General features: G+C 44.5%; 1 long non-coding RNA gene and 2 other non-coding genes across 3 annotated transcripts; all 3 read left to right on the top strand.

The window, feature by feature from the left end:
* Nucleotides 1-2,494: 2,494 nt before the first annotated feature.
* On the top strand, nucleotides 2,495-4,057 carry LOC113175633 (uncharacterized). Its single transcript, XR_003299997.2, has 3 exons — nucleotides 2,495-2,560; nucleotides 2,916-3,130; nucleotides 3,641-4,057. It is a non-coding gene; the product is annotated as an uncharacterized LOC113175633 (long non-coding RNA).
* Nucleotides 4,058-8,230: 4,173 nt separating this feature from the next.
* Nucleotides 8,231-8,359, top strand: LOC113175648 (small nucleolar RNA SNORA70). Its single transcript, XR_003299998.1, has one exon. It is a non-coding gene; the product is annotated as a small nucleolar RNA SNORA70 (small nucleolar RNA).
* A 4,391-nt stretch (nucleotides 8,360-12,750) lies between these two features.
* On the top strand, nucleotides 12,751-12,828 carry Trnas-cga (transfer RNA serine (anticodon CGA)). Its single transcript has one exon. It is a non-coding gene; the product is annotated as a tRNA-Ser (tRNA).
* Nucleotides 12,829-21,692: the final 8,864 nt, after the last annotated feature.

Below are 21,692 nucleotides of genomic sequence, written 5' to 3'. Positions count from 1 at the left end.
TTTTCTTCAGATGCTATTTCAAGGACACAGGTGTTATGGGACAGGCTATATGGACAATGACCAGACTCCATTTTGCCCGGAGACTCCATGTCATGTAAGAAATGCTTCTCCCTTGAGAACACCCCAAGGGAGTGTGAATAAAGGTCCCATCTTAAGCTTTAGGATCCACCCGGTGATTTATGGCAATCTCACCATAACACAGGGAAGGAAACAGGTCCTCCATTTTCTATGGTCTGGCCATGTAGAAGTAGGGGAGAAGGTTACTGGCCCGTACACTGGCTGCCTCTCTCCGGTCATTCCATGAGCCTTGGTGCCACTACTTGCCAGAGTTGCTAGTCAAATGCCCAGATTCTGCGACTTTAGCAGGAGATGGACCAAGCAAAGGAGAGATGTTCCCTGAGGACAGCCAGAATCTGGCAGGGCCATCTGGAGATCTTACTCCTTCTTGGACATGTGGACTCAGCATTTGCAGGATTCAGGCACACCCACCTCAGAAGCATGGGCCAGGAACTTTGGCCTGGAGGAGAGGCATGCAGAGGAGTCAAGGATCATCAGCAAGAGCCGGCAGGCTTAGGTGCTTTAGCAAACAGCACAGCCTTTGATGCTCTGCTGAGGCCTGCTGGAGCTCCTGCCTGTGATTGGCCCAGGAACCGCTGTTGAGTGTTTGGGAATCTATGCGCATAGCGATGCCCCCTAGAGCCCCAAAGCAAATAAAATGCTGGGCTCAGAGATGGCTGGCCCACAGCATTTGGTTAATCCTCACTACCCACTCAAGTCAGTTTCTTGCCCACCTGATATTTCCTTGCATAGGAGTCCCTTTCCCCATTAATCTTTTGTGGCTCTGAATATGCCCTTACTTCATGTTCATGTTTGTTTTTTGTTTTTTTTTTTTTGCATTTAACTCAGCATTTGAGTCAGGACTCACTCATCAAGTCCTAGCCAGCCAGGTGATTTGAGGCCTGCATCACCTCTCTGTGCTGCAGTTTCCTCTTGCAGAAACAGGGATGGTGCTGATGCTGACTGCCTCATTTTGTGATTGTGTGGGTCCTTCTGTCATTCAACACAGGTGTGCAGAGCACCTACTGGGCACTCCAGTGCAGGCCCTGGAGTGATGCTCTGCTGCAGCCTGCTGGAGCTCCTGCCTGTGACTGGCAGGAACTGCTGGGCACAGCTAGCAACCCTGGAGTGGAGAACCAGCCCAGGGAAGGGAAATGTCAGCTCCAGCCTCTGGAGAGCCTGGGGAAGGGGAGAGGAAGGGTCAGGTACTGTGGCCATGCTGTCATCCTAGCATCTGGGGAGGCTGAGGCAGGAGGATCACAAGTTTAGGGCCAGCCTGGCATCTTAACAAGACCTGTCTCAAAAAGGGTTGCAGATGGAGCTCAGGGGTAAAGCACCCCTGGATTCAATCCCCAGTATGGGGAAAAAAAAGAGAGATGATAAAAATGGAAAGAAAAGGGGGAAGAAGGGCAGGAGAGGGGAAAGGAGGGAGACAACCTCCCACCTTGAGGTAATCCTGTGCACAGAGCCCTGGAATCTTAAAGTCAGATACTTTTCAAGGAAGAGGAGGAGTCATTGGAGGTAAATGCTGCTGCAAAATCAAACTAGTTGAGCAAAGAACACTGTCCCAGGGTTTGGGAGAAGGGCCCCCGAGCAGAGCAGTGGAGAAGCTGCTGGGTCACTGCACACTGGAGAGAGGGATGTGTCCAGACTACCCAGTGTGCTCCAGAGCCCACCTTCCAGTAGAGGAAGAAATTGCAGCACTTGGCCTTGAGGAGGTCGGAGGCTCTGCAAATCCAGAGGGGTTCAGCAGGACCTGGCAGGCTGCTTCCATCTTCCTCAGCCCTCCAGTAAAATAAGTAGGAGGGCTGGGGAAAGAGCTCTTTTGGTAGAATGCTTGCCTCCAATGCACAAAGCCCTGGGTTCCATCCCCAACATCACACACACACACACACACACACACACCAAAAAAAGGAAAAAGGTGGGTATGTTAGTTAATATGCCAATATGGGTAGGCTATAGTAACCAGTTTTTGTTCAAATACCACCACTGTAGATGTTTCTATGAAGGTGTTTTGAAGATGTGACTAACATTTAAAACCATAGACTTTGTTGGTGTGTGGTACTGGGGATTGAAACCAGGGTCTCACACATGCTAAGCAACTACTCTGCCACTGACCTACACCTGTCCCATATCTGTAGACACTGAATAAAGCATATTTCCCTCTGTGATGTAGGAGGGGCATCCAATCCATTGAAGCCTTGAGAGCAAAGACTGGGGTCTCCCGAGAGGGAGCTCTGTCTGTAGTCGGCCTTCGGAGTCAGGCAGTAGCACTGATGCTCCCTGTGTCTCCTGCACATTTTAAAATTTGTTCTTTTTAGTTACAGACAGTAGAATGTATTTTGACATATACATACAGGGAATATGAATATAACTTTTTTTTTTTAAAGAGAGGGGAGAGAGAGAGAGAATTTTTTAATATTTATTTTTTAGTTCTCGGCGGACACAACATCTTTGTTGGTATGTGGTGCTGAGGCTCGAACCCAGGCCGCACGCATGCCAGGTGAGTGCACTACCGCTTGAGCCACATCCCCAGCCCAGGAATATAACTTTTCATTCTTGTGCTTAAACATGATGTGGAGTTACATTGGCCACGCATTCACATATGAACATAGAAAAGTTATGTCCATTAATTCTACTGTCTTTCCCATTCCCTTCCCTTCATTTGCCTTGGTTTAATCCAATAGACTTCTAGTCTCCCCTCCCCCTTATTGTGTATTAACATCTGTATTTCAGAGGGTTTTTTTTCCTTCTGCCTGCAAATCTTGGACTTGCAGACACCCACAATCTCATGGGCAATCCTTAAACTAATGCAGTCTCAATCTCTCCACTTTCCAATCCTCTTCCTCCCCTCATAGCCTATTCTGTTTCTTTGGAGAACCCTGACGCACAAGACCCTCAATTGACAGGGAAGAGAGAATGGAATTGGAGGAGCATGAAAGAGAAGGTTTGAGACTACATTTTGCAGAGAGTGGGGGTGAATGAACTGCAGCTGTGGAAATGATAAACCATGCCCAACATGGAAAGTGCACTACGTATAGGAAGATTGGATTTGCAACTTTTCTAACACCCAGTAAGTCATGGGAGGGCCACAATACATCTTGAGATCTCCTCTGGGGAAGGGGGGCCAAGGTTGTCATTCTATAAATATGCTCATGGGTCAGTACAAATATAGGTGTGGAAAGAGGTGCAGTCTCGCCACCTCATCCCAGGCCAGCCATGTGGGCCTTCCCTCTGTGGAAGCAGTGCCCACAGGCCCCAGCCAGGGCCTGCATGGCCAGCAGTCCTGGTAGGTTTGTATGCTCTCGGCAGCAGGGGAAGACTGCAGCCTAGATCCTGGGCACAGCAGAGGCTGTAGCTTAGTGGACTGTCCTGGGAATAGCAGCACTAGTTCTTACTGTGACTGTCACCCTCAGCCTTTCTGGAGGAAGGCACTAATCTAGCTCCAGTGTCCACAGGAGTGTGGCCTGTGGAAGGGCTCAGTGAGAAGCCAGTGGAAGGAAAGTTCACTTGTTATGTGGCTTGCATGCTGGCTCTCTCACAGAGGCCGCTAATTTTTGTTGTTTTCTTTGCTTATCTCCAGGCAGGCTGCCTTAGCTGGACTGTTCACAGCACCTCTGAAATGCCCACCTTTCCCCACAGAGTAAGGTGACACCTTGAAATCCCATTAGCTATGTGTTCAGGAAGAGGACAAGGACTTAAATATCAGCCTTCAGGAACTGTTCTTTTTGTTGTTGTTTGCTTATTTGGGTACTAGAGATTAAACCCAGTGCCACTCTACCACGGAGCTGCAGCCCCAGGCCTTTTTATTTGTTTATTTTTGAGACAGGGTCTCCCTAAGTTGCTGAGTTTGGCCTGGAACTCACCATGTTCCTGCCTCAGCCCCCCCACGTCGCTGGGACTACAGATGTATACCGCTGCACCCAGCTCGGGTCACCTGTGGCCACTCTGCACCCCCGCCCTCATATCTAGCTTGTTTCAATTGAAATTAAATTTGAAGCCTCAATCTCTCTCACATTTGTTTTCTCCCCTGTGTTCCCTGTGAGAATGGCTGACACATTCTGATTCCATCTCAGAGCACAGACTGGTCCTAGATTCCAGTCTAACATGTGCCCCAACTTCGCCTCCCAGGTCCCACCCCGGGGTCCCTCACCTTGGGGTAAGGTGTTTCCATGAGTACCTCCTGCTTGTGGTTTTCATCCATTCAGCCTGCTCATTCAGCAGTTTGCCACAGGACCGTGCTGTTTTCCATCTGACAAGAGAGTCTCATGTCTATGAGTTTGGCCTGGAACTCACTTGCTTTCCGAGTCATTTGGTGGTGGGAGATGGTGGATTCATTTCTCTGTTTATAACTGTTGCTATAACACCTGGCTCATATGGATAACACCGAACTAGAGATCATTAAGGTCCTTTCTTATCCATTAGATCTGCATACCTACCATATTTTCTAATGTTTGGCATCTCTTATTTCAGTTTATCTGTTGCCCTTTCTGCTGCTGAACACTGTCATATTTAATTATAGGTGTCACCTTTTTTTTTTTTTTTTGCTGGGATTAAACCCAGGGCCTCATGCATGCTGGGCAATTGCTGTATCACTGAGCTATATCCAGCCCTTTTTATTTTATTATGAGATACAGTCTCACTAAGTTGCCCACTCTGACCTTGTACTTGTATTCCTCCTGCCTCCCCAGTAGCTGGGGTTAAAGGTGGGTGCTACTGCAGCTGGCTCTATGTGTCCACTTGTCTGGGCTAAGGGACACACAGATACCTGGAAAAACACTTTTTTTTTTTTCTGGCTAGGTGCAGTGGCACACGCCTGTAATCCCAGTGGCTCAGGGGTCTGAGACAGGAGGACTTCGAGTTCAAGGCCAGCCTCAGCAACAAGGAGGTGCTAAGCAACTCAGTGAGACCCTGTCTCTAAATAAAATACAAAAAGGGGCTGGGAATGTGGCTCAGTGGTTGAGATCGAATGCCCCTAGGTAACTGCCCCCACCACCCCGCCAGCACCCAAAAAACAAAACAAAATTAAAAAACCTCACTTTTTCTAGGTGTGTCCATCAGGTGTTTCCTAAGGAGATTGGCATCTGTGGCAGGAGACTGAGCAGTGAAGATCTGCTCTCACCAGGACAGATGTTGTTCGGCCCAGGGCTGCTAACCCTGTGAACACACTGTTAACAGTGAGCCCCAGTGCACTGCTTACTGATCACTGGGAAAGAACTTGGAGGATGCAAGGAGACATTTTGGACATTTTTGTTTGTCTGTTTTTGCACTGGGGATTGAACCCAGGGGCACTCAACCACGGAGCCATATTCCCAGCCCTTTTTTGCATTTTATTCAGAGACTGAGTCTTTCACAGTACTTTGTAGTTGCTGAGCCTGGCTTTGAACTTGGGATCCTTCTGCCTCAGCCTCCCTATTGCTGAAATTACAGATGTGTGCCACCATGCTGTCCTTATCACATTCTTTAGAGACCTTCTTATCTAACTGCAAATTTTCCTAGGCAGGGATGAATAGTGGTCATTATCAATCTCTGAGAGTTCAGCTAGAGTAAAAAGGCAAGTGAAGCTGAGTGTGGTGGCTAAGAGGCTGACTCAGGAGGATGCTAAACTCAAGGCTAGCCTCAGCAATTTAGTGAGATCCTGCCTCAAAATACAAAAAGGGCTGTGGATGTGGCTCAGTGGTAAAGAAAAAGGCAAATGATGGGGGAATTCCTGTCTCCTCCTGAGCTAGAACATTCACCTTCTGATTGTGAACTTTGGAGCTCCAAGACTTTAGGCCTTTGGACTCTGGCCTTATACTAGTGGCTTCCCCAATCTCTGGAGCTTTGGACCTCAGGCTGAGTTTAGCACTGGCTTTCCCAGTCCCACAGATGCAGGCAGCATGTGGTGGGACTTCTCGGCAGTCCTGAGCACCTAAACCAATTCCCAGAATTTCCTCATAGCTATATCTATCCATATTCATGTCTACACCTCGTCTATCACATTCTAATTGTTTCTCTGCAGAGCCAGAAATAATAAACACCACCTAACGGTTATTTTTTTTTCCCTCATTATGAGGCATTCTGAATTGCATCTAAGTCCTCCTGTATTCCAAGTAATTTGCTTAATCTTTTGAACACAGGTGATCTGTCCCAGGAGTCCCTGACACTGACTCACTACTGATTCTTGTAATTTTGTGGTGTCCTCCACTCTCATTTCCTCTGACCCGATTTGTAGCATGTGCAAAAAGCATTGGTGAGGAGAGTCTCAATGATGGGTAGAACCATGTCACTTACCAAGAGATATTTAAATTCTAACTTAGGGTTTCTGTGACCATGACCTTAATGAAAAGCTCAATCGTCATCCTCGACACCAATCCAATAAGGAAGACAAGGTCTTGAGGGAAAAAAAAAAAAAAAAAAAAAGATTTGTTGCTTTGCTAGCAAAGGAGAAACACAGGGGACTCTTGTCGTAAAGGCTGAGATTCTGCCTATCAGCAGGAACAGGGGGCTTTTATAGAGATGATTCAGAGAAAATGAGATTAGGGAGGAAAGATTAGGAAGAAGTTAGGGAAATGAAGATCAGGAAGTATAGGGAATAGAAGATTGGGAAAAAGAAAAAAAAACATGCAAATTTCAAAGCCACAAGGGATATAGTCAAACCATCAAGTGAACCCCTGTTACTATTCCTCAATATCAATTTCTACATTCTATTTCTATGGAAAGTGGGCAACAAAGTCTCCAAGCTACTTCCTGCTGAAAGGGAGTGAGGTTGGGGGATGGGTGGCTGACAGTCTCTAAAAGCTGGAGGCTTCAGAGGAAGTATGGTCCTTGCATTGATGGGCAAAGATGTGACATATTTAGTCAAGGTGAGAAATAAAGAATGTCCACTGCTAATGCTCTTTTCAATGCTTTATTCACTCAGCTCACTCAATACAATTTCACTCTATAGGTTCTTAATCAAGAAATGACAGTGTTTAAAGCTAGGCATTGCAAATATGATAATTCAGACTGATAAAAGCACTAAACACAACATTCTAAGTTAACTCTAAGCACTGCAAACACAATCATGACAGACCTATTACAGACATTCCCTCTGCATGCTAAGCTTAAGTGAAGATTTAAAGTCTTAAGTCTCGGGTCTCAAGTCCAGCAGATCCACATTCACTCAGACCACAGTGACCAGGTCAGGAACCGATGACTCTTCTCCTGGTGTGGAGTTGAAGGCTGGCTGAGGAGATGGTTGTAAGGAGAAGTTACCTTTCTCACCAGGGTCAGGAGGCTGCTGTAGAGTTGGAGAGCGGTGAGAAGGATGCAGAGGATCAGGCAGATGATGAGAAGAGCTGGGTATCAGTCCAGGTCCTTATCAGGCTCTCAGGCTTGTGGGCATGAGAGCCCACTGGCTGAATGTCTGTCCTTTTGTTCTATTATTTATATAGAATCTAGGGGCTTCTGCATCCCTTTTGGCCCCTATCAGCTGTTACCAGTTTTGTTAGTGACATCTTAGAGAGGACATATGGTCTGGTGGATTCCACCGTGATATTACCCTTCTAGCTCTTATCACGGATAAGGCAAATGGCATGTTTATATCAAGTGAGTTCACTGACTCTTATCAGGGTTGTGGAAAGTGTCTTGTTTTATTAGGCTATGCCTAATGACATATTGGAGGGCCCTGTGGGCTTGCCTGGTAAGACTTCAGGTTTATTTTAAAATGGAGTTGCTTAGACTAAGGCCAACCTTACAGTCCTGCGAATACCTTGGTTCAAATACCAGAACCCTGAGAAAGTAAATTATTACTGTCTACACTTCATGGTTTCTGGCGATTTGTTATGTAGCCCTAAGAAACTAACCCTTGCAGCCAGGTATGAAGACACATGTCTATAATCCCAGCTACTTAGGAGGTGAGGCAATAGGATCAAAAGTTTGAGGCAACTTAGCGAGACAATAAACAAATTATGAGATCCTGTCTCACATTGAAAAATAACAAGAAAGGGGGCTGGGGTTGTGGCTCAGAGGTAGAGTGCTTGCCTAGCATGTGTGAGGCACTGGGTTCAATCCTCAGCACCATATAAAAAGATAAAATAAAGATAATGTGCCCACCTATAACTAAAAAAATAAATATTCTTAAAAAATTACAAGAAAGCCAGGCATGGTGTGCACGACTATGGTCCCAGAGACAAGATGACTTGGGAAGGGTCTGCAGCTAGTTAAGTCAACCAGGTTCCTTTACCTGGAGGTCCCAGGGTACAATGGCTACAAAGGGCAGTACTCTGGTAGAGTATGCATGTTTCTTTATGGGTGGTCTTAAGGGACTTGGGAGTGAGCAAAATAGACAAGCAGTTACAGAACTTTAATCAGCTTGGCCTTACTGGGAAGACTCAGTATCTCAGCCCCACCTTGGGATGCTGATGGGAGCTTTAGTTTGAGGTACATGGTGGCCTGGGGCAGGGACAGGAGCTCTGTGGAGCGGTCAGTTCTGGTTCTGAGAAGTGGCTCTGGAGAGATCCTTAGCACTTGAGGGAGCACTTCCCAAATTTCCAGTTGTGGCTCAGGAGGTCTGTCTGTCGGACATGTGGTTCTGGAAGTCTCTAGGTACTCACAGGGGTCTGAAACAGGATGCTGGAATGTCCTGAAAATCTGGCCTCAGTCTTGAAGGAGTGATACAGTTACTGTTGACAGGTCCTCCTTCCCCACATGTTGAAGACTGAACATTAGAGAAGCAGCCAAGGCAAACACAAAGCAGGGTTTGTCTAAAAAGGGGTAACCTAGACTTCTCTCAGGAGGAAGAAGGGGGCCATCGCTGGTATCCTGGATCCCCAAAAGCAGGTGTTCTGCCCTTTTTATATGCCCTAGGCTTCCTCTGTTCTCCTGCCCCTTCCCCTTATCTTTCTCCTTCCTGCACATGTGACTAGGGGTGGGATGGCCCAAAGGTGGGTCACAGGTGGGCTGAAGAGGGAAGGGCAGGATAGTGCAGCCTAGGACACATTAACAACCTTATAGCTCCCTGTAGAGAGGGGCAATTTCTGGGACAGGTTACCTAGGCAACAGGTTGGAGCAGGGGCAGGTTCTTGATAAGGGTGGAGGAAGGGCTCTGAAGGAATTAACATTTCAATCCCTCTGGACAGCCTCCAGCTTCCCAGACTCACTCAAAATTGGCCTCCTTGATCGGATCAGACTCAATTTTCCTCTCTACACCAACTGCTTGTCTAATTCTGGCTTCAGGGGGACAGGGTAGTTTAGGTACATTTAAGACCAATAAACCTCGTAGTACTAGTTTCTCGATGAACACTCCTTAAATGGGTCATATGTCCTTTGCAGAGCTGAGCAGGGGAATGAAGGGGACAAGTACAAAGGAAGCAGAGGTATCGAGAGCTTTATCCTGTGTCATTACTCATAGGACTCCTGCAGGCTTCAGAGATCATTGCTTTTAGCAAAAATATTATAACTGTTAACAGTTAGGCTGGGGCTGGGGATGTGGCTCAAGCGGTAGCGCGCTTGCCTAGCGTGCGTGCGGCCCGGGTTCAATCCTCAGCACCACATACAAAAAAAACCGAAGATGTTGTGTCCGCCGAGAACTAAGAAAAAATAAATATTAAAATTCTCTCTCTGTCCCCCCCCCCTCTTTAAAAAAAAAAAAAAACTAATGACAGGCTGTCCTAATATTGACATCTTCCGTCTATTTATTTATTTATTTATTTATTTTTGTCTCTCTGGATGTGTCAGATCTGTAGAAAAACCCAAAGGTGACTGGCATGGCTGGGGCCCCTGGCAGGTCTGGGACTGAAAAACCAGCCTCTACCTCAGAGCAAAGCCTGTCCAAGGAACTGACATGACTTTTGTCCTTGGAAAAACCCACAGAGCACTCCTAGGCACATTCCCACCCTGCTAAGTTGTTTATCTACAAATAACAGGAGAGGTCTGCTGTAGCAGGTGTCTCTGACTCAGTCAGGTTAGGTGGGGACCCATAGCAATCCCCTAGCAACCTCAAATCAGTATGAGACAGGGAAAATACCTGGATTGCCAAATGACCCCCAAGTAGTTTATGGTGGTTGATAACATGTTGGGAAACCATATAGTTTAGCATGTAGTGGTTGATAACATGTTGGGAAACCATGTAGTATACCCCTCATAGCTTAAACCAATCTGTTCAAAGGAATCCCTCTATTGTACTAACGAATCACCCCTACCCAACTTGTTCCCGCCAGTGAATGTGCTAATCAATGTTAAGAGTTGTTTGATATTCCCGCGATATGGAATGATTTGCTGTGTGATGTTGTGACACATAGAGTATCCCCCCCAAACCTATAAAATCTAGATAAATCTTAGATAAAATCTTAGATAAAACAGTTGTGAGTCCAGGCTCCAGCTTGCAATAAAGACTCTTGTGTGATTGCATCGGATTTGGCTCCTGGAGATCTATTGGGGTCCCACGAATCTGGCATAACATCAGCTGGAGTGTCCATCTAAGCTGTGGGCCTCACTCAGTGTGGAACAGCATCCACTCAGCTTTAACCCCCTCTTTCTTTTATGTCTAGGAGAACCGGGACCCTCTGTGCCCTGTGGGTGTGCTAATTCTAACTGGGTAGAATCCCCTCCAGATGACCATCTCCCATCGGCTGAATAAACTCTTTCTCCTCCTTCTGGGAGCTCCCCCATCTTTCCTTTTAAATAGACAATTCTCACTGGCATAATTTGTTTAAATTTTTTAATTTTAATTTTTAAAATTTGCTGCTTCTGCCTAGTGACCAGCCACTGGAGATACTGAGGCAGAAGAATCTCAGAGGCCAGCCTGAGCAAATTAGAAAAACCATGTCTTTAAAAAATAAGTTAATTAATTAAAGGACTGTGTTCCCAATCCTGGGGAGGCTGAAGCTGGGGGATTGTTACCAAAAGCTTGGTCCTCGGGCTGGGGATGTGGCTCAAGTGGTAGCACGCTTGCCTGGCATGCGTGCGGCCCGGGGTTCGATCCTCAGCACCACATACAAAGATGTTGTGTCCACCGAAAACTAAAAAATAAATATTAAAATTAAAAAAAAAAAAAAAAAAAAGCTTGGTCCTCATCCCCAATGCCCATCCGATAAAGAGGACATGGTTTTGAGAATAAGGACAACGTTTTATTGCTCTCCTAACAAAGGAGAAGCACAAGGGACTCCTGTCCCTGAGGCTGTGATTCTGCCCATCAGAGGAAATAGGGGGCTTTTTTTAAATATAATTAAAATATTTTTTTTAGTTATTTATGGACCTTTATTTTATTCATTTATTTATATGTGGTGCTGAGAATCGAACCCAGTGCCTCAAGCATACTAGGCAAGTGCTCTACCTCTGAGCCACAACTCCAGCCCCAATAGGGGGCTTTTTAAAAAAATAAATAAATGTATTTCAAACTGATAATGCAAACATAAAGTTGTACATTTTGATGGGGGTACAATGATTTTCTTTCCCCCCACTTTCTTTTTAAAGCAATGACACGAAAGAGTCCCATATAGATTTCTCCAGCCTCAAACAATTTTTTTTTTTAAAGAGGTGATTCAAAGGATACATTCCTGATGTTCCACGTCTGAAGAGGTAATTCATTTGTTAATTTGAGAGATAGTAATTTCTGGGAACTTTTGCATCAGCAAGTCTGAATCTCTTCCTTCCTGTGGTGGGTGAGTGCTCAAGGATGGATAACACCTGTAGGATGGGAAGAAAGTAAACCTCTTTCCCCAAACCTGCAGATTAGGGAGGGGAGAGAATAGGAAGGGGCTGGGAGAGAGGAAGAGAAAGAAACACCTTCTTAAAAAAATAAGTCACAATGGCAGAGCAGCAAGGGTTGTATTCACATCATAAAGTGGACCACTGCTACAGGAAAGAGCACAATCCCAGGCCAGCCTCAGCCATTTAATGAGACCCTCAGCAACTTTGCCAGACCCATTCTCAAAATAAAAAATAAAATGAAATGTCGTGGTAAAATCCCCTTGGTTCAATCTCCCTCCTCCAACCAGATGCACAGTGGGAAGCCCTCTGGCTCTTGCAGCCCCTGGCAAGGCAGCCCCCAGTCCTGGCCAACCATGGTGGTGGTGGTGGTGGGCAGGGGCAGGTGGCCTCCACCCCCATGCACAGAATTGCTGGGATTGGCCTGGAGGTGGAAATTTTAATTACCCCAAGGGCATTTGAATTAGTAATTACCAGAAAGTCATCTTCCAATTTCTAAGGCAGAATTATTATATTAATTTTGTATTGGGAATTAAATCCAAGGGTGCTTTACCACTGAGTGACTTGTCCAGTCTTACTAAATTGCCAAGGCTGGCCTTGAATGGATTCTCTGGTCGCAGCCTCTCGGTCCACCACATTGCAGGGGTGTGTCACAGGGTTGCCTTAGGGCGGAATTGCTTAAAACAAAGCAGCTGGACTGCAGCTCAGGGCTTGCTCAGTAGGCAGGGAAACTCTGGATTCCAGCCTCAGTACAGTCAGGAATAAGGAAACAAAAGGGAATTAGCATATTTATGTCACTCAATTTTTTTGGAGACTTTGTTGATTATAGAAATTAAAAAGATTGAGCCCAGCACAATGGCGAACTCCTGTAATCCCAGAGCTTGGGAGGCTGAGACTGGAGGATTGTGAGTTCAAAGCTAGCCTCAGCAAAAGTGAGGTGCTAAGGAACCCAGTGAAACCCTGCCTCTAAAAACAAACAAACAAACAAAAAATAAAACAAACAAACAAACAACAACAAAAATAGGTGTGGGGATATAGCTCAGTTGGTAGAGTGCTTGCCTCGAATGCACAAGGTCCTGGGTTCAATCCCCAGCAGTACCAAAAAAAAAAAAAAAAAAAAAAGAAAGAAAATATAGTTGAGGATTGAAGGACACTCGCAGAGTCCATGCAAAGTCCAAAGACCACACCACATGAGAGATTTATTGTCAGAGCATGGAGCCAACTGACAAGGCTGTCCCACCAAGGAGAGCAGCAGCCTGTGGGCACTCACAGACAGCTCTATAGCCTGAAAGAGGAATTTCACAACCATGCTTAGGGGTTATGACACAGGCTGGGTGGGGTTGACCCTCTAGCAGGCAGGTGTTCTTATGCGAGGCTAAGCAGCATTGCTTCAGGATCTGTAGATAAAATGACTCCTAAATCCAAACCTAGCAGTCTCTAGATAAAAATGGCTCCCAACCTAAAATGGCAGATCTAAAGCCAATGTTGATCTGATGCCAATATTCCTCCATTTTTGTTTTTATAGATACCTAGGGTGGGGATGATAAACTTTCTCCTGTAGCTTCTTTTTGCTATTTAGGGGTGAAGAATCTCATTCCTGTAAAAGGGGTCAGGGAGGGTTTTAGATTGGGGCAGAGTCTCTGGAGCCAGAGGAGTTGGTCATGAGTCGTAGGTCTCCATCTTGGGCATCAGGGGCTGGTAGTCTTTTTTTTTTTTAAAGAACCCTCCCTTTACTATTTTGTTTTCTTTAAAGAGAGAGTGAGAGGGGGGAGAGAAAGAGAGAGAGAGAGAGAGAGAGAGAAAGAATTTTAATATTTATGTTTTAGTTATCGGCGGACACCACGTCTTTGTATGTGGCGCTGAGAATCAAACCCGCATGCCAGGCGAGCGCGATACCGCTTGAGCCACATCCCCAGCCCTGCTGGTAGTCTTAAAGAAGTGGTTGATTGACTGACTGGTTTGTGAATTTGTGTATCTGATCTTGCAGGAACTTCTGTGGGCAAATTAACAGACATGGTCCTATTAGGAGAAACATAAAGGGGACTAACAGGGATCCTGTGAGGGGGAGGACCAAGGCTACACTTGACTGAACATTCCCCATGGAGCCTGTTGGCCTCATTGCTATCTCCTCTTTTCTAGCTGTTCTTGTAGTTGTTTGATCTTGTCCTTCACTACCTCTGACTGTTTTTTTTTTTTCTTTTTTTAAAGAGAGAATGGGGGGGGGGAGAGAGAGAGAGAGAGAGAGAGAGAGAGAGAGAGAGAGAGAATTTTTTAATATTTATTTTTTAGTTCTTGGCGGACACAACATCTTTGTTGGTATGTGGTGCTGAGGATCGAACCTGGGTCGCACGCATGCCAGGCAAGCACGCTACTGCTTGAGCCACATCCCCAGCCCTACCCCTGACTGGTTGACAGAAAAACAACACTCCTCCTATAGGTACAGACAGAGTCCACCTTTCTCTGCTGTTAGTAGGTCCAGTCCACAGCGGTTTTGTAGGACCACAGAGGCTAAAGAGTCCAGTTGATTCTGGAGGGTTAGTATAGACTCGACTACCTGTTGGATGTCCCCTATTAGCTGATTGGAGAGCTGATGAAAATAGGTAATGGTATGGTTATTCCTGCCCTTCCTGTGGCTAGGCCTGCCATAAACCCAGGGGGGGTGGGCTACTAGGGGAACAAATTCCATAGCCTATTTGTGTTGAGGGCTCATATGAGTAGGGGCTTTCCAGTGAGCTGTTTAGGCCTAGAAGACCTGCTGTTAAATGACAGAAGCCTGTAATCTCTTGCCAGGAGGTGTGAGGGCCAAGAAGTTGTCCCCATAACAAGGTTGAGTGGATCTTTTATTTCATTTATTTATTCATATGTGGTGCTGAGGATCAAACCCAGGGGTTCACACATGCCAGGCAAGTGCTTCACCACTGAGCCGCAACTCCAGCCCTGGGAATATAATCTTTAACACAGCCAGAGTTATCAGGAATGTAAACACACTTAACCTTTAATGCCACAGATGTCTGTGAAAGGGGAGTGACTCACCTGAGATAGAGATTCAACCAAGAGATTTATTGGGGGGCTGCCAGAGGGGAAGAAAAGGAGAGGAGTAGGGCAGAGAGAGGAGAGGAGGAGGGGAGAGAGAGAGAGAGAGAGAGAGAGAGAGAGAGAGAGAGAGAGAGAGGGAGAGAGACAGCAGGGAGAGAAAGAGCAGAGAGGGGAGAAAGAAGAGGAAGAGGGCAGAGAGTGTGAGCTTGCAAGCTTCATCTTAAGAAAGGTTGCGTAGGCGACATGGAGGGTATTGACTGGCAAGGTGACTCAGGAACAGTGAATAGACACTGTGTCCAGTGGGGATTAGTCGAGAAAACTTTTGTATTTGGAGCTCTTCATCTTGGTGCCCTTTGGAGAGGAGGGGAAGGGGCAAGGGATTATGTGATGTTTTACGAGATGGAAACTTAACTTCAGCAGGGAGTCTCCCTCACACCCAACATTCTGTCCTCTTGAGGTGTAGTTAAGCTATTTAATATCATCTGATTTTATAAAATATCTACTTTTTTTTTTTTTAACCAGGGCTGCATAATCATACTAGCAAACATCAAGCCTATTTTTGTAGGTTACGAGTATCTGTAGGCCTTAAACTAACTAAAAACTTCTGGCTTTGGCAGTTTCTCTTGATCCTTATTAGGCTTTCTTGCCTAAGAATCTCTCTTTTGTAGCCTCTGAAGCCAGATTTAAAGTTAGGTAGTCAGTGTAGTTAGGTAAATCGGGTCTAATATCCAGTGAAATCTAAAATGGAGGCCATGCTGGGAATGACTCAGGGAAAACACAGGACAACTCATGGAATGTTAATGAAGAGGCCCTAGGCCAAAGTCCACCTCAAAGAAGTGTTAATGAACAGCCCCCAGCAGATTTGGAGATAGCCCATCCCAGAGAAGTGATAAGCCCATCCCAAAAGTCATTCCTGCCCGCCCGCCCATTTGGCCCACCTGTGTCCTAACCCTTCCAACCTACATTCCATCACCAAAACTATAAAAAGGGGAAACAACCGCACTTCCACGGTCCACCTCTTGGGTCCCCTTCTTCCTCTGGGAGAAGTCTTTTCTGCTGTCCTTTAATAAACTTCTAATTTCTACTCTGACCTTGCCTCGGTGTGCTTCTTTGGTGTTATTCTTCAACATCGGGGAAGCACCGGTCAACAGCGGTAACACCTCCACTCTTACTTATTCTTGAGGGCTAACACAAGTGTACATCTTAAGTTATACTTAACTATCATTATTATTATTATTTTAAATGCCCAGGTATGACTGTTTTGGTTTGACTGTTTTTGGTAGGTGTTTAAGATCAAGCTGGACAAAATGGACTTTGTTTCTATGTATTGTTAAGAGTCAGCCAAGTATCCATAGGGGTCGCTCATGGTGGGGGGGGGGCTTGAGAGCAGCTTCTTAGTTCTGCTAGTGCCATTTGCGCTAGGATGGGTCCAGGTCTTGCTTGACCATGTGGCTTCCCTTGGAAGCATCAGGGATGTCTCCTGTCTCCGATGACCCTCCTATTCACAGCAAGTGCACTGATTGGCTTTCTGTTCTCCAGTGGTCTCATTAATTTCTCTGATCAGGAGGTTATGTGGCCCAGAGTTGCAAAGCTCTTTAGAGAAGTTCCCTGTTCCCTGAATTCAGACTGAGAGAGCCAGAGCCAAATATTGGCTTTCTTGGCCCTTTTAATTTAACTTTAATTTTAAATATTGATCTTAAATATCTAGCAAATCAGTCTCACTAGTCTTAAATTAAGAATACTAGGCTTTAACAAGAATAAAAACATTTTTAGTTTATGTAATAACTATCTTAAATTCTGACTTAGTTATATATTATACCCCTTGTTTGAGATTCTACTAATCTTAACAAAAAATTAATCTTTTGAACACAACTCTAAATGAGCTGAAGTCTGGCCTACCTTGGAGTCATTCTGACATGTAGTAAAATGGGAGGCAGAGCCTTAAGGTGGGGCTCTTCAGAAATCTGTATAAATCTTAAGTGTTCTAGATTTGAACCTGATCTTTGCTTCTTAAATATTATTTTACAAAGTTGACATATATCATTGCTTGAGGTCACATGAATATTAGTTAATACAATATGATATTACATTTAAAAGATGAATTAAAGAAAGGCTGAGAGCTTTTAACCTTTAGTGGAAAAGGAACAAAATACTTGTGTTTTACTATATTAACCTTTACATAGATTAGGCTCACATTAACTTAAAAACACAAATAAATTTTATCCCAGTGTAAAAAGTAACATAAAACTTTATGTTAATGTTATTGATAACAGGTCCAGTTATAGAGCATTAAATAATATAAATAAATCTCCAATATGTTATTCCTATAAGCCTAAAATTACCATACAACTTTATTTTGGAGAATACCATCTTGATATAATGGTCTTTTAAAGCTTCTACCTTAAAGAACTTGTATACCTGGAAAATATGAACACATTTAATATACAAAGAAGAGTAGTAGTGAAAAACCAGCCTCTACCTCAGAGCAAAGACTGTCCAAGTCAGGGGGCATGACCCTTGTCCTTGGAAAGACCCACAGAGCACTCCTAGGCACATATCCACCCTGCTGAGTTGTTTATCTACAAATAACAGGAGAGATCTGCTGTACCAGGTGTCCGTGACTCAGTCAGGCTAGGTGAGGACCCATAGCAACCCTAGCATGAGACAGGGAAAATACCTGGGATGCCAGATGACCCCTCAGTAGTTTATGGTGGATGATAACATGTTGGGAAACCATGTAGTTCAGCATGTACTCCACTCATGGCTTAAACCAATGAGTTCAAATAAATCCCCCTATTGTACTAACCAATCACCCTTACCCAACTTGTTCCCACCAGTGAATGTGCTAATCATGTTTTAGAGTTGTTTTATGATCTTCTTGCAGTGTGTGATGATTTGCTAAGAGATGCTATTGAAAGGGTAAAGTTTCTTTTTTTTTTTTTTTCTCAAGAGAGAGTGAGAGAGGAGAGAGAGAGAATTTTTAATATTTATTTTTTAGTTCTCGGCGGACACAACATCCCCGTTGGCATGTGGTGCTGAGGATCGAACCCGGGTCGCACGCACGCCAGGCGAGCGCGCCACCGCTTGAGCCACATCCCCAGCCCCGAAAGGGTAAAGTTTCTAAGCTGGAAAGCTTGAATGTAAAAGATTAGGTATTATTAAGTTCCTCTGTTACACCCAGATTCCTGAGATAGTTAAAACAACGCCCTACTGGCCATTTAGCCTAGGGCCCTGTGCAGTTTGTCACAGGGCCCAAACCAATCAGTTTGAATGTGTAACCCGCTTACGAATGACCAATCACCCCCGCCCGACCTGTTCCCGCCAATCACGTCTCAGAGTTGTTGTTCAATTTCCCCGCGCCTCATGATGATTTGTTCTGATGTATGCAAAGCCCACCGCCCTCTCCAAAAAGTGTACTTAAGCTCTGTTTGAACCTCTGCTCGGGGCTCTGAGCTGCGCTCCCTTCTTGAGTGGGCACAGAGTCCCAGCGCGCTGGAATGGATCCCCAATAAATCCCCTTTTGCCAATTGCATGGAGTAAGTCTCTTGTGTGTGGTCTCTCCCTCCGACACTCCGCCGGACCCCTCTTACACTATGATGTATGTGAAGTCCCTGCTTTCCCCAAAGAGTGTATAAAACTGCTGCAAACCCTGGGCTTGGGGCCTCTCAGCATCACCAGTTGCTGTATGTGTGTGTGTAGGACCGAGGTAGCTTGCAATAAATACCTCTTTGCTGTTTACATTGATCTTGGTCTCTGGTGATCTTTTGGGGGTCCCGAATTCGAGCATAACAGTAGCACCACAATTAAATTGATGTTTTTATATTAATGAAGTTTAGCTCTTAAAGAAATAACACATTACAATATTGCAAAATAATAGTTGTTGTTTAACCACAGTTGTATAATCCTTAATTCCCTCAAGATTGCAAGCTTAAAAATCTTAATAAACACAATGTTATGTTTTAAGAATTCTTGTTCTTTTTTTTTTAATTTAGAGGAAGTCTTTTTTTTTTTTAAAGAGTGAGAGAGGAGAGAGAGAGAATTTTTAATATTTATTTTTTAGTTCTCGGCGGACACAACATCTTTGTTTGTATGTGGTGCTGAGGATCGAACCCGGGCCACACGCATGCCAGGCGAGCACGCTACTGCTTGAGCCACATCCCCAGCCAAGAATTCTTGTTCTTAACTTTGGTGTATATCATTGACCTTAGGGGAAAAAACCTTACATATATAACCAACTTACACAGACCTTCTTTATCACTTCTTAAACCCTCTTATTTACTTAATCACATAGACTTTTTATCCAGAAAACTTTTTTCACCTTTTATTAAATATGGTTTCCATACCTAGAACCTTCTAATTTCTCTTTCCTACCTGTTAACCCATTTTTTATTCACATTTTGAAATAATCCTTGTAAATTTCTGAATTTAATCAGATTATTCCATTTTAATAAGAAATATTTTGTTATTTACAGTACACAGTTAATCACATCTATTTACCTAAACTTGTTTTCAGTGATGACAAAGCAACTTTAACCATCCCCCCTTTTTTAAATTTACCAATTTATGAAAACATCAATGTTACCCTATGGAATTCAAGGAGTTAAGAGTACCTGAAGGTATATTTAACAATTAGCATTTTAACCTTGTAAATTAATCAGATGTCTAAGAAACACATTGATGAGTAATCCCATGTCAAATATACTTTACTTATTTTTACCAAGATATCACATAAGTGTATTGAACAGTATTAACTGCTTCTTCTTTGTTGAAGAAAAGTCCTAGAACCATGGGATATTAGATATTTTACAGACATCAACCTATTCTTAGTTCTTTGACCACCTAGAGACTTGTGAATTAAGTAAGAAATCTTTACTTTTTTTATCCAATCTAAATTGAACAATTTTAAATCACATGAAATAAGGGTATTTGGATCCATTTTTAATTTATGAGCACTCATTATCTGCCAATCTTGATATTCTGTACATGATATATGGACACACACACATATGGACAGACAACACACAATACCAGTGTGCACACATAACACAATAGCAAAGGCCTTGTAGCTTTTTTGTAATGCCAGATTTGTGGGACCCCAGTAGACCTCCAGGAGCTGAATCTGATGCAATCACAGAAGAGTCTTTATTGCAAGCTGGAGCCTGGAATCACAACCATTTCCAATGCAGTGGTCCTGAGGAGTGAGTCCTGACCCTTAATTCAGTGAGGATTTATAGTTTTTTGGGGGATACTCTATGCATCACAACATCACACAGCAAATCACTTCACACTGCAGGGGAAACCAAACCACAACTCTTAACATTGATTAGCATTGGCAGGAACAAGTCGGGTAAGAGTGATTGGTCAGTTCAAGTGGTGGATACATTTGAACTGATTGGTTTAGGCCATGAGGGGTTGCAAGAGTGTATATGCTAAACTTGCAGGGTGGCCTGTATCAATCAAGAAACTACTGGGAGGGCCATTTGGAATTTCAGGTATCTTCCCTGTCTCACTCTGATTGGTTGTTGCTATGGTCCGAATTAGGCCTCAAGCATCTTTTGGTCTTTCCAGGAACTTGCATTGCTGAGTCAAGGACATCTGATCACTGTAGTTAAGGATATGTGGCTCCACAGGCCTTTCCTGTTATTTAAGGACAAATGACTCAGCAGGGTGCCTAGGAACACTCTGTGGGTTTTTCAAGGACAAGGGTCCCCCCAACCCCCTTGGACAGGCTCTGAAGTACAGGCTGGTTTTTAAAAAATGGAGTCACATGAGTTTCTCATTTTGTAGGTGAATCTCCATTGCAGTGTTACAGAGTTTTTTTTTTTTTTTTTTTTTTTTTTAAACTTCATAGTTGAATAAAAATTTTAGGAAAGGCAGAGGGGTCCTTTGTGAGAATGAAAGCAAGTAATGGGAGGACTGAAAGTCCTGACACAGGTCTGGAAGAACTAGGGAAAACTGCTGTTCCCTAACCCTGCTCCCAAACCCACCTGAATTCCTCAGATAGAAGTGTGTAGGATAGGATCATGGAAAGTTAAATTGTATGTTTGAGTTAGGTATTAAAATTCCTTAGTGTAGCCTGAAGGATTGGAGGGGAAGGACCCTCACCTGCTTTGGATTTGGGAGAGGTCACTAGGGAGAAAGGGAAGTGTACCAGGCAACTCCCTCCAACCCTGCTACTTCCTGAGAGGGAAGCAGAGGTCCGGGCTGGGTAGAGGGGCCAAGCAAGAGGGGGCCAAGTGGGTGGACTTAAAGTGGGTGAGGGTGGTCCCAGAGGAGTCAGAGCAGAAGGTGGATAATGGTAGGCAGAGGGTTCATCAGCAGGGTCAAATTCTGGGATTTTGGGAGGGTTGTGAAGTCAGGAAGAGAGGGTTTAAGAGCCAGCAGAACCTGGGCCAGAGAGCCGAAGAGCAGAAGGACAGTTTTAAAGGAAGGCAGAGAAGGCCCAGATACAGGAGGACTCTTTCCATTTCCCCAAGTGCTCATAAAAGTTAAAAATCCCTCAAAATATTGGGATCTAGAGTACCATTAATCAGCCATTTGGAATCATTGTCTAGGGTATAGAGGAGCCAAATTTGGTTGCAAAAACAAATTAGTTTCTGTACCTTTAAGACAGGAGTAAGGTGGAATGAGTCTGAATTTGCTAAAAGGCAACCCAATTGGTGTCCAAGGTGATGGCAGAGGTGGCTGCACCCATGGCAAGAGATGGAGGAGCAGAGGTGTCCCTCTGTGTCTTCTCACACCGAATAAGGAAGAGTGGACAGCTTTGGGAGTCATCACTGTCTCAGGGTGGCAGCTGGGGCTAAGGCCCATACGGGTTTACTCCGAGACCCTGAGAGAGAGATCTTTTGCCAGGGGTGAGACCTTCCAAGCTTATGGACTCGGCCGACAATAGGGACCAACCATAACTTTGAAGCTGTGGTTGCAAGTGC

Source organism: Urocitellus parryii, chromosome 1 (assembly GCF_045843805.1).
Source record: "Urocitellus parryii isolate mUroPar1 chromosome 1, mUroPar1.hap1, whole genome shotgun sequence".
NCBI classification, from domain to species: Eukaryota; Metazoa; Chordata; class Mammalia; order Rodentia; family Sciuridae; genus Urocitellus; species Urocitellus parryii.
Note: the sequence above shows the minus strand (reverse complement) of the source record. Positions and strands in the feature narration are given on the sequence as shown.